Source organism: Astatotilapia calliptera, chromosome 12 (assembly GCF_964374335.1).
Source record: "Astatotilapia calliptera chromosome 12, fAstCal68.1, whole genome shotgun sequence".
Lineage (NCBI taxonomy): Eukaryota > Metazoa > Chordata > Actinopteri > Cichliformes > Cichlidae > Astatotilapia > Astatotilapia calliptera.
The window spans coordinates 19,882,973-19,895,627 of NC_137433.1; the positions used below are offsets into that span (position 1 = coordinate 19,882,973).

Consider the following 12,655-nt stretch of genomic DNA (forward strand, 5'->3'; position numbering starts at 1 on the left):
TCAGTCTTATGAGACAAACTCACCTAGTTTATCTCCATTATCTCAGTTTTCTTATTAAACTACAGTAACGTTGAGTCATGATCTTCCAGCACTGGATAAGAAAAACCAGAATCAGCATGAGACAGTTAAGATCCAGATTATATACATATAAAGTTTTATTTCATTTTATTTTATTTTTTTACTTTTGGAAACGTGTAGTTGGACACCATCACTGAAACCTTTATGAGTACGCAATCAGAATGTTTTCTCCCTGAAGGTCTACTCTTGTTTCTATGACTAATATCAGAATCAGAATTGTGTTTATTGGCCAAGTATATGTGCAGACACATACAAGGAATTTGGTTCCGGTAGATGGTGGCTCTCAAGCATCCATCCATCCATCCATCCATCTTCATCCGCTTTGTCCGGGGCCGGGTCGCGGGGGCAGCAGCCTAAGCAAAGAGGCCCAGACCTCCCTCTCCCCAGCCACCTCCTCCAGCTTATCCGGGGGAATACCAAGGCGTTCCCAGGCCAGCCGAGAGATATAATCTCTCCAGCGTGTCCTGGGTCTGCCCCGGGGCCTCCTCCCGGTGGGACATGCCTGGAACACCTCACCCAGGAGGCGCCCAGGGGGCATCCTTGTCAGATGCCCGAACCACCTCAGCTGGCTCCTTTCGATGTGGAGCAGCAGCTGCTCTACTCTGAGCCCCTCCTGGATGGCCGAACTTCTCACCCTATCTCTAAGGGAGAGGCCAGCCACCCTTCGGAGGAAGCTCATTTCTGCCGCTTGTATCCGCGATCTCGTTCTTTCGGTCAGAATCGCAGAATTTCTTCTGCGAAGCTTTGATTTTGACAAAACTTAACAATCTCAGTTTCTCCCTTTGCAACATCTGCAGTAGTAAGTGAAGATCCCTTAATACATGTTTTGAACTGCTGCATTTGACCTGCAACCTTTTCAGATTTCCTTTTGCTGCTGTCACAGCCACTTGCTTGTGACATGAGAAGCCTCTGATGCGCACTTAACCTGCCAAGCAGCTGCTTGAACGTAAGTATCCAGGAAACTGCCTTTTTTAGACGGTACCAGTCTGAATAGTGAGAGATCAGTTTGTTCACTGGATTTTCAGGTAATTTTGTAACATCTACACTCATCACCTCTTTGACTTCGACATCATTTTTTGGTATTTCTTTAATGTCCGGTGGAATTGGCCAGTTTTTCTTATCTTTTGTCAAAAACTCTGGCCCAGCAATCCAGTTTGAACACTTCATGAATGTCTCTGTGTTCATTCCTCTTCAAGCGTGGTCAGCAGGGTTTAATTCAGAGTTTACATACATCCACTGACTTGGTTTTGTGTTGTCTCTAATAAGTGACACTCTGTTTGCTACAAATGTCTTAAATCTGATGTTCTCGCTGGAAATGTACTTTAAAACAGTGCTACTGTCAGACCAAAACACAGATTCTTCTCGTGGCATTTGCAGCTCCTTTCTCATGAGCTTGTCCATTTTTACAGCAACTGCAGCTGCTGTCAACTCGAGACGTGGAATTGTTATCTGCTTCAGAGGAGACACTCTGGACTTGCCCATAATGAATGAGCAGTGAGTTTCTCTTTTCTGGTTTGTGATAAGGAGGTAAGTAACGACTCCGTAACCTCTCTCACTGGCATCAGCGAAGTGGTGCAATTGTGTAGATATGACCACTCCAAATCCAGCAGGTTTCAAACACCTGTTGACGGTGAAGCCATGAAGTTTTGAAAGCTCTGAATGCCAAACTTCTGACCTTTGAGCCAGTTCAGCTGGGATTTCCTCATCCCATGAAATCTTCCTGCCACATAGCTCTCGCAGGATGATTTTTGCTGTCAGAATGACAGGAGACAAAAAGCCCAATGGGTCATATATTGCACTTACAAATGAGAGGATGCCTCGCCTAGTCGTTGGCACATGTTTTTCAGTTATCCTGATCTTGAATACATCTGTCTCTGTGCACCAGTTCACTCCTAGGACTCTTTCATCTGGTAGTGCATCATGTCTCAAATCCAAATCTTTCATCTCCTTTGCTCTTTCCTTTTCAGGAATGGAAGCAAGGACAGCTCTGCTGTTGCTCATCCACTTTGTTAAGTGAAATCCTCCACTCTCACACAATGCAGACAGGTCCCTGACCATAGTACATGCCTCTGTTTCATCTGAAACTGACAGAAGACAATCATCTACATAAAAATTGTTCAGAACAGCATTAACTGCTGCTAGTGGCATTTTTTCTTTAGCATCTTCTGCTGCCTTTTTTAGTGCATAGTTTGCACAGCTTGGGGAGGATGTTGCCCCAAACAAGTGCACCATCATTTTGTATTCTTGCAGAGGTTCATTCAAGTTCCCGTTTGGCCACCAGAGAAAACGCAAAAGATCACTGTCCTCTGGAGGTACTCGCACCTGGTGATACATAGCTTCTATGTTTGACATCAAGGCAATGTGATCCCACCTAAACCTTGTTAGTACTCCAATCAGTGTGTTCGTTAGGTTTGGCCCTTGCAAGAGTTCTTCGTTCAGTGATTTCCCTTGAAAGGATGCTGCACAGTCAAAAACTACACAGAGTTTTCTTTTCTGAGGGTGGTACACCCCATGGTGTGGTATGTACCAAACTCTCTCATTTTCAGGGGTAGTCTTTATGTTTTGTACCTGAACTGCGTAGCCTTTATTCAGCAAGTCAGACATGAAGCTCTGATACTCCTTATGAAACTCTGTTTCTGATTAGTTTTCTTTTCAGATTCTCTGCCCTCTGCATTAGTGCACTGCGGTTGTTTGGCATTTTGACAGCTTTGTTTCTCAAAGGAAGACCTATGCTATAATGACCATTAATCCTTTCAGCTGTGCCATTGACAGAATCCATAAACATAATGTCTTCTCGTGACATTTCCTGTTTTTCCTCAGAAGCTTTCTCTGGAAAATCATAGTTGAGCTGTTGCATCAAAAGATCCTCAACATTAGTGACAGAGATGCGATTTACTGAAACACTCAGCTCTCTGTCAGAAGGAGTAGAGCAGGAATCTCTCTTGAGAGGGCCATTGATAACCCAACCCAGGACTGTTCGAACAGCATATGGACCGTTATCTTTACTATGAATAATCTCCCATGGTTCCATAGCCTTGTGCACATCACATCCTATCAAAAGTCCAATGTCTGGGGCCTGGGGCTCGCTCGGGCCCCTTCGGAGGTGGGGTGCCCCCGGCCTCTCGGCCTGGGGCTCGGTCACTCAGTCACAGCTGGGGGCCGGCGGAGCTCATGGGCGCGTCACTGCAACTCCCCCTGGCTTCTGCTCCGCGGCTGCTGAGTGAGCCCTCATCTGGGACTCTCCTCAGCTCTTACTGGAACAGTGGCGCGGCTGCCCCTCTGTTGGTCTTCCATGGTCTCTTGTGTTCTGGGGGCCTCTGGATGTCTGGAGTTTTGATCTCCTCCATACCCGCTTCACACCCTGGAGGACGGGGCTGTGGCCCCCCCACACTCCCTAGCAGATCGTTACATGGAGAAACCTTTGGAATACAAGCGCGCTGATCCACACAGGTATGCACACGGGTGTTCACTGCTCGTAGACCCAAATTACACCTTTCTTGGCCGCTACTTCGAAGCACATCTGTCCTGCGTGCTGCACAACAACATTGAATATTTAGTATTTACTGCTGTTTACACTTAGCTAGATTAATGCGATGGTGTTGTGTTTAGTATGTTGCTTTGTTTTTTTTTGCTTGTTTTCTATTTTTCTCTCAACAGGTGATCCAGGAGATTTTTTTTTTCTCCCCCCCGTCTCACTGTCCCTCTCCCCTTCTGTTTTTCCTTTCCTTCCTCTTTCTTTCTTCCTTTCCTATCCCTCACTCATGTCTGTCCCGTCTGTAACATCTGAAAATAAAATATAATAAATAATAAAAACAAAGATCGACCAAATGGACCAATACGGCAATGCCACGATGATCCATTTGGCAAAGTAAATCCATTGGGTATCCTTGTTGGTCTTCAGACAACAATTCTGATGGCTAAAGAACCAAATGGGACAGGCAAAAAAAAAAAAAAAAAAAAAAATCCAATGTCTGCATCTGAATGTGGGAACTTGATTTGCCGAAGATGTGGCCACCTTTTTAAGTCATCCTGTGTAGGGATGTTCTCTCTAGACACTGGAATGTCTGCATGAGTGTAAATGTCAGGAAGATCTATATAGGTGTTCTCATTTAAACCACACACTTCTAATCCTGACAGATGGTAACTTGTCATCATCTTTTCTTGTCCCATTGTGCGAAGCATGAATTTTGTCTTCTTACCTTCTACACCCAGTTGTCTCATCAGTTTTTCTGAACAAAACGTGGCTTGGCTCCCATTGTCCATGAATGCATAAGTCTCAATCAACTTATTGCCTTTCTTCAACTTAACCCACACAGGAACGATCGATAACACATGAATGCCTTTTCCGGCCCCTGTGACTCCGCAAATTCTGCCTGAACTGTGTGTTTCATCACTTGTTGTGGGAATGTCTGAGACATTTCTCTGGATGCAATCGTCTGCCTTACTGTCCTCCTCCTTTGTCCAATGAAGCATACTTGGATGTCTCTTAGAGCAGTACTCACACAATGATCTTTTCTTACAGTCCTTACTCAGATGACCTTGTGTCAGACATGCAAAGCACAGACCCTTTGCTTTAAGGAACTCCAGTCTTTCTTTGTAAGGCTGGTTTCTGACCTTTTGACATTCTGCCAGTGTATGGAGTTTTTCACAGTATATGCATGGTTTCTGGAAGGCATTGCTAGTGTGACAAGAAGCGCTTTTATTAATTTCAGGTGACCTTTCATTTGCAGCTTGTGTTACACTTGTAGCAAATGTGCTTCCCCTTTGCCTGGATGACCTAGTCATTCTCACATTTGCAGATGACTTTGCTTTGTCTTCAGCATCCTTAATGTCACCATACAAAGGATCTGCAGCTATTTTTGCTTGTCTGTTTATGAATCTAACCAGATCTGAGAACTTTGCTCTCCTTCCACTTGTTTCTTGAATGTCAAAAGCAGGTTCGTGGGAATCTCCATCTCTTGCAGTTGACTGATGTCTTGCATTGCATTGTTACAACCAGTGAGAAACAGTGAATAGCTATGAAGAGCCTTTGCATCATCTGTTTTGATTTGTGGCCAATTGAATGCTCTGTTCATGTAGGCAGTTGCAATTCTTAGTTCATTACCATAATGACAAAACAGCAACTTCCTTGCCTCACTGTAGCCTTGTTGAGGATCGATGTGCTGACAACTTCTTACCAAATCTCTGGGCTCACCTCTGGTGAACTGTTCAAGGTAATATAACCTGTCACTGTCACTGTCAGTTTTATCATGAATTGTATGGTCAAAGGCTCTTGTAAATGGTATGAACTCAAGTGGATCACCACTAAAAATGGGAATGTCTCTTTGAGGCAAATGTGATAGTCTGTGTTGTTTGACTAACATCTCAGTGATATCATTTTGTTTCAGCATGACTTCACATAGATTCATTGGAATAACACTGGCATCAGTTTGGTGCAAGTCATCTTCTTGTTTTACACTGTGACTGTTTACCTTTGAATGCCCATCATGTTCACCTTGTACCTTTGGCTCTTGGAAGCTGAAGTGCTTAACAGCCGATTCACACTGTTCCACATCATTTTTACAGCTGTCATATTCACAGTCCTCTAACACTCTTATTTTGGCTGTAGAAGCAGCAATAGCTGTCTCGATCTCAAGCTGTTCTCTTCTTGCCTTTAACTTACATTCTTCAATGTCCAAGGCTTGTCTCTGTTTCAAGGATGCAGCTCGTGCGAGCAGAGCAGCGCGCTCTGCTTCTTCTTTCTGCCGTACAGATGATACCGAAGAAGCTCTGGACGATCTTGATGAGTGGCTACTGACTGAGCTTCTTCCAACGCTGGTACCTGATTTCTTTGCAGTTGGTCTAGCAGTCACTGACACGCTGTCATCTGGGCTCACGTCGTCTTGATGCTGATGTCTTGTTACGATGATCCATTTCTCAACTTCGGTCATAAACGCACTGAACTGCTCCTTTTTTGGATTGAACCAGAGCATATGGTCCACATTCCTTTCATCTTCTGGCAACAGCGACAGTACATCATCATTTGCCCGTAAGAATTCTTCATGCAGCTTTGAAAAGTTACTTAAATGTTCATCAACAATGTCAAGGCTTTCATTCTCTTTCATCAGTCCGCTAATTTTATTCATTTTTGAAGTTAATTGTGACAGCTTGGACCTTCTTGCGTTTATGTGCCTGCCGAGCTGTTCTTCCAAACCTCTTTCGGTGTACTTCTGCGCCCTCTTATGGCCGGTCCCGCTACTGCAGCTCTGTGCCCTGGGCCTGCAACCTTGCGGGTCTTTATCTGCCATCTCTGCTCCTTTTACACAACTTCTTATTCAAAAAGTGTTCATGAAACAAAATGGTCTATGACACAAAGCTGAGGCTTTCGTAGTTAGTGTCATCTTCTTAAGACCAAAAACACTGTCACTGACTTATTTGTAAGAAGTTGAGAATCGCAATTGTTCAGTTTTAACACGACTTGTAGCTTAGCAGCATATCATAGTCCAAAACTTTATCCATGAAAGTTTATTTCTTCTTTTCTTAGATTCTTCATGCATACAGCTCTGTGCACTTAACTGACTTGCTGTATCAAACTTTGCACGATCTCATAGCGATGCAGTCGTCTTGCTCGGGAGCATGATGGTTTTACTTAATGTAGTGGCTATCTTTGTTTCTTCTTGGAGTTCTCTATTTCTCTTATATCTAAAATAAGAGTCTGGATGGACAAGAGGCTGGTTTACGCGTCGGTTTGTGCAACAACGACGGTAAAACCATCGTGTCGCTCCGCCATTCGCTTGCTTTATTTTTTACAACCTTTCACAATCTTTATCCTAGCACAATCGAGCCAGAAGTTAAGATACACTCATGATGTGCATGAATGTCACAGGAATTCTGGGCTTTTAATGATTTGTTTGAACTGTTCTTTTTCCAGGCTGGAATGATTGACACAAAAATGTATGCTGTGTATTGCACAGCATACATTTTTGATGACTTAAAAAACATCCCAAGTGGATGACATTTTCTCTAATCCACACAGGCTCAAATATACACCCCCCTCAAATATACAAGTATTATTGATGTCTAATAATATTTGTTTAAATGTCCGTTAGCAAATTGAAACCTTGAAGAGATGCAATAATTCTGGCTACCAAAAGGATAATTCTGGATAACTGACCGCAATTGTTGACAGAGAATAGTAGTCAATTATCAGATATCTTAAAAACTATTCTTGACATTTCCTTTAAATTGGTTGCATTCATGGCAAGAAGCTAGAATACTTCTCAAATTTTCTTTGTTTTATCCACAACCAGTTTTTAATGTGTGCTTGGGATCATTGTTCTGTTGGAACACCCAGTTGTGTCCAAGTTTTAAGCGAATTTGATGAATTTGGAGGTGATCCTAATGTTTCATTATTCCATCCATTTTGTATCATGCACCAGTACCACTGGCAGAAAAACCGCCCCAAAGCACGATGCTGCCACCAGCATGCTTGATAGCCAGTACAATGTTCTTAGGTTTGAAAACCTAACTGTTTCTCCTCCAAACATACCTCTCATCATTCAGGCCAAATATCTAAGTCTTTGTCTCATGTAACCATAACATAATAATAATAATAATAATAATAATACATTTTATTTGAAAGCTCCTTTCAGAACACTCAAGGACACTGTACATGGTAGAATAATAAAAGCAACATAAAAGCAAGCAGTTTACACAATCATAAAAGCATAAGACATAAAACAAATTTAAAATATCAGAGTGGAGAGGTTATGTGGGATAAGCTATTTTGTCGTTACAGCAGGGGGTTCACGTCAGGCTTGAGCCTTGGTTGCATGAACTTATTGATCAGTAGTCTAAAGAGACAAAAAAAAGTCAAGTAAAATGAGAATAGTTCCATCTATACAGTTTGTAAGTGTATGTAATGTTCACTAACCTTTCACAGCTGACTGCAGCCCTCTTTTAGGGGAACAGTCACACCAGGTTTGCTGAAACAAGGTTATATTATTGAGAAAGATATCCCATTAGCTAAACACATAAAAATGACTAGTTTTATATTTCAGTAACTTTTTTTGTTGCTGATTCGGCTCACTCTTTAGTTTCATAAACATGAAACTACTGAAAAAACATTTCAGTAGTCCCAGTAGTATTAATATTATTAGTAGTACTTGTGAACCTGCGGAAGAACAATCATGAATTTGTTCCTAGATAAAAGCTGTATTTGCAATTAAAGATTTACTAGCATGAGAAATGTGATGCATGCAGCCAAAACAACTAATGGTCAGAACTTACAAACTACTACTACGATGATGATGAGATGAGTTTGCGTAAGGCCCTCCGCAAGACTTCCAAAACCCGTTGGGGTTGGTGAGGATTTGGTTGCTAAATGGAAAGGAAGAATTTCCATTTAGTGAAAAGTCAAAATAATGAGAAGCAGATGAAAGGTCTGTACTTACTTCCAGTGAAAGAGCACAGGTTGCTGAGGTCTTTTTGAGAAATCAGAGAGATCAGAAAAGTCACTCTTTTGGTCAAGAAAATGTACATTGTTTCAGATTCTTATTTGCAGTAAGTATCAACATTAGTCAGCTCACGGTTTATATGGCAAAATAAATATAACTCTAAAAAAGGGATTTTATACAGTGCAGTCAAAATGTCTTTGCCCACTTTCTGATTTATTAGTTGTTTTCCATATTTTTAACACAGAAATGTTTCAGATAATAAAAAGAAAAAAGAAAATGCAGTTCCGAAATTATTTCATTTATCGCGGGGAAAAAAGCTATAAGAACTTATCTGGCTCTGTGTGTAGAAGTACTTTCACTCTAAGCCTAATAATCAGTTGTGCAACCCTTGCCAGCAACAACAACTGCAACAACTTGCCAGCAACAACAACTGCAACAACTTGCCAGCAACAACAACTGCAACAACTTGCCAGCAACAACAACTGCAACAACTTGCCAGCAACAACAACTGCAATCACGAGTTGAGATTTCTTTCACAACCAAAGTTTCAACATTTTAATTGTAGAAAATAAGTTCTCGGACATCTTCAGTAAATGAATATCTTCTAACAGAAAGTAGTTATCAACAGTGGCATCAGTTTCACTGTTGTTGTTTACGTCTGTGCGTTCCATAAATAAACGTCGACTTAGTAAGAGTAGAAAAGATGCAGAAGATATAGAACAGAATAAACTGGAAGTCTTTGACCATTATCAGCAAGGGTGGCACACCTCAATTCACTGTTTTCCTCATTCAGCTAGCATGATCAGAATCATGTGTTATTTTATGAGATTGTTTAAATACAAATGGAAGTAAACAAAAACCTGAATAAGAGCTTAAAATTCTTCAACATCCGCCATCTTTCTGAGCACACAAGTGGGCTATTGTGGATTTTTCCAAAGCTGGTCAAATTTCTGACACTAGTGAAAGAAATTTGTTATTTTCAGTGCAATGAAAAAGAAAAGAAAAATAAATTAAAGAGAGGCATGAATGATTGCAAGAAAAGCAACAACTTTAAAAAATGTAAATACCTGAACAATTTTTTGTGGTGATGTATCCACTATTCCCTTCAAATTCACAATGAGCATTCCCAGACATGGAAACAAATGCTCGACCATCATGCTGACAGACAGCTCTGTGTGGAGGAGGACCAGAGCACTCTGTCATGGATCCGTCATTGAGCAGGGCTTCATCGTTGCAATACACGCTAATTACACTAAGAGCACATTTTTCAGGCTCGCAATAAAACACCTGCACGTCGTTTCCACCTGTAACACCACACAGATTATCCATAAAACATCTCACATGAGCTACTTTTAAAAAAAATCTTGAGATTAGTATAGCTGAATGAATGAATCACCTGCTGCGAGAGCAAACAGTCCAAAAGTAAACAGTAGCAGGTCTATGAAGGGAAAAATAGAAACTAAAATCGAGCATTTCTGAGTATGAACACTTTTAACTTTAAGTAATGAATCAGAGACTTACTATTCATGTTCAACACCAACGCTTCAGGATCTGAGCTGGAATCCTCTCTCTTACACGGTTTGATGACAGTCTGAAGAAACTTACTGTTTAACCCTTGATTTAAGTGTGGCTTAGGCCCATCCGGAAACGCTGCATGACTCATTCAGTTGTGAATTTGAAAGAAGTCTGCAACCATCACAAACTAACATGCAAGAACAAAAAAGGCCTTTCCTTTGACACTTTAATTTGCCAGATTTGCATCTTGTGCACAAAAAAATGCATTTAAAAATATTTTAATTTAACATTTTTCATTTAGTACTCTGAAATGCTCTTTTTTAAAAGTATCCTACGGTTATATTTGGGAGAAGTCTATTTAATATTGTTTTAATTGATGGAAATGCACCACTCCACTTAATCAGTACTCTAACAAATTTTAACTGTGACACACTGAGCATTTATCCCCCAGTCCCATTTTTTCACAACCCATTTGATCAGATGCCACTGGAGCGTATCTTTTAGCTCAGCTTTTCTGTTCTCTTCCCCCACCCTGCCCGGTTGTGGCAGCTGTCTGCCTACACGAAGCTGTTTCTTCCTGTAAGTGGGAGTTTCCCTTCCCACCGTAAAAATGCTTGTTGGGGTTTTCTAAAGTACGAAGAACATGACGTGACTGTTGTTGTTATTTGGCACTATATATAAACATACCTGACATGACTGAACGGGAGATAATAATGAATAAAATAAATGAATAAAAGTACCACCAAATGTTGGTTTTGTATGTCAAGTATTAATGAGTAATATTATAATTATTAGATATTTTCTCAAATTAAATATATTTTTACTGGCACAAAATGTTGCACAAGGCTCTGCCTCCCATTCTACTTTTGAAAACTACAAACCACAAGTAAGCCAGCAGTCTGAGACTGAAGTGCTCTGTAAGGATAATGAAGTACTATGAGGTCTTTAAGGTATGAAAGGGCTGATTATTTAAGACCTGTATGTTATGAGAGGGATTTTAAATTTGATTCTGGAGCCAATACAGAGAAGCCATAGGACAAATATGCTCTCTCTTTTTAGTCCCTGCCAGTACTCTTGTTGCGCCATTTTGGATCCTTTTCAGGTTCCAGTCAGGATCTTTCTCACTTGAGTATTATTGCCTGGAGGCGGTTCCACATATTTGTTTAATGTTCATGTTGAAATACATATGTTGGTCAAAAATGACTCCAAGTTCCAGAGAATTTTAGGAACGAGTAAAATAAGTTGAATGAACTGACCAACAAATTCGTCACTCATTAAAGAGGTTTTAGGAACATCATGTGAGCAGAGAGAAATAATCACAGATCTGTGATGTTGTAAATATTAAATCATGCAGATGCTGAGAGTGATGATGGACTGCCAGACCGTTGCTCTTCCTTTCTTCTCTCCGTGGTTACAAAGGGACAGTCTGAAATAAAAAGACCTCTTTCAAAAACAAGAACGTATAGTAAAATTCATATATTACATATGCATATAGTGCTTATTACTGCTGTAGCCTTCATGGTACTGACTTTTTTTTAAAACATTTAGTTTTACACATCTAGTCAAAGATATGCTTGTCTGTGTATTCAGAGCATGCCACGAAGAAGATGATAGAGGTTCCTGTACTTTGTTATGTTTCATCTTCACTGTGGATTAATGAAATCTAGTGGACATTTAAAGTTTGAAATAAATCAAGCATAATGATAAAAATAGTGAAAGGGGAGTGATTGTTACGCTAAAATAAAATACTTTAAAATGAAAAGGAAACACAAGTTAGGAAGAGCAAGTCATATTGTGTAGTCTTCAGGGTGAAAGTGCACACTGTAAGAATAAACTGCAATAGCACATGGACTGCTGCACGTCTGCAGCTGTGGTAAACATTGACCAGCAGCTGGCACTCATTGCTTTGATGACTGTCAAGCTCTGTATATTAATAACTGTATATCAATGTATTGGTAACAGTATTACCTCTTAGAAATAAAATGACATGAAGTGATTAGAATTTTTAAGCTAAAAAAAGAGTAAGGTAATACTGCCTAATGCTTTGACATGCTGAGATATACTTTTGTAATCCTGGAATTAATTCTGTCTCATGTCCTCAGTATTCTTCTTTGTTTGCAGGAAACAATAATGGTAAATAATGGCAATAATGTTTATTGTTATGGCTTATTATATGCAGGAATCATGACTGCAAAATGCAAAACTACCTGTTTCTATGTAATTACATATTAATAACCTGTTAAAGGAAACATACTAATTACCTGTAAACATGTGGTAGTTTATGTGTAAAAACAATGAATCAGAGTGTCAAAGTTACACATTCTACTGCATTTCATAGTTATTCATTTTGAATTTTGAATTGAAAACCCAAGAGCAAAAAAACACCCAAAAAACTAATAATTTGTATTTGCTAAACATAAATGTTTGATTCTTGTCTATTTACATATAGTTATTCAGGAGGAATGATAGTCTTACTTCAAATTATAATTCAAAAAAGATTTATTAATGTAAATACAAGATGGTGTTTGTAAAAAAGATCTGTAAAGATTTTTGATTTAATGTTTTCAGTCTGTGCTGCTTATTTGCACTGAGTTTAGAAAAGAAAAAGAGACACTGAAACATTTAGG

General features: G+C 40.0%; 1 long non-coding RNA gene across 1 annotated transcript; it reads right to left on the minus strand.

Moving 5' to 3' along the window:
* Positions 1-7,987: 7,987 nt before the first annotated feature.
* Positions 7,988-9,817, minus strand: LOC145432311 (uncharacterized). Its single transcript, XR_013912598.1, has 4 exons — positions 9,581-9,817; positions 8,511-8,540; positions 8,347-8,436; positions 7,988-8,042 (listed from the first exon to the last, which is right to left on the minus strand). It is a non-coding gene; the product is annotated as an uncharacterized LOC145432311 (long non-coding RNA).
* Positions 9,818-12,655: the final 2,838 nt, after the last annotated feature.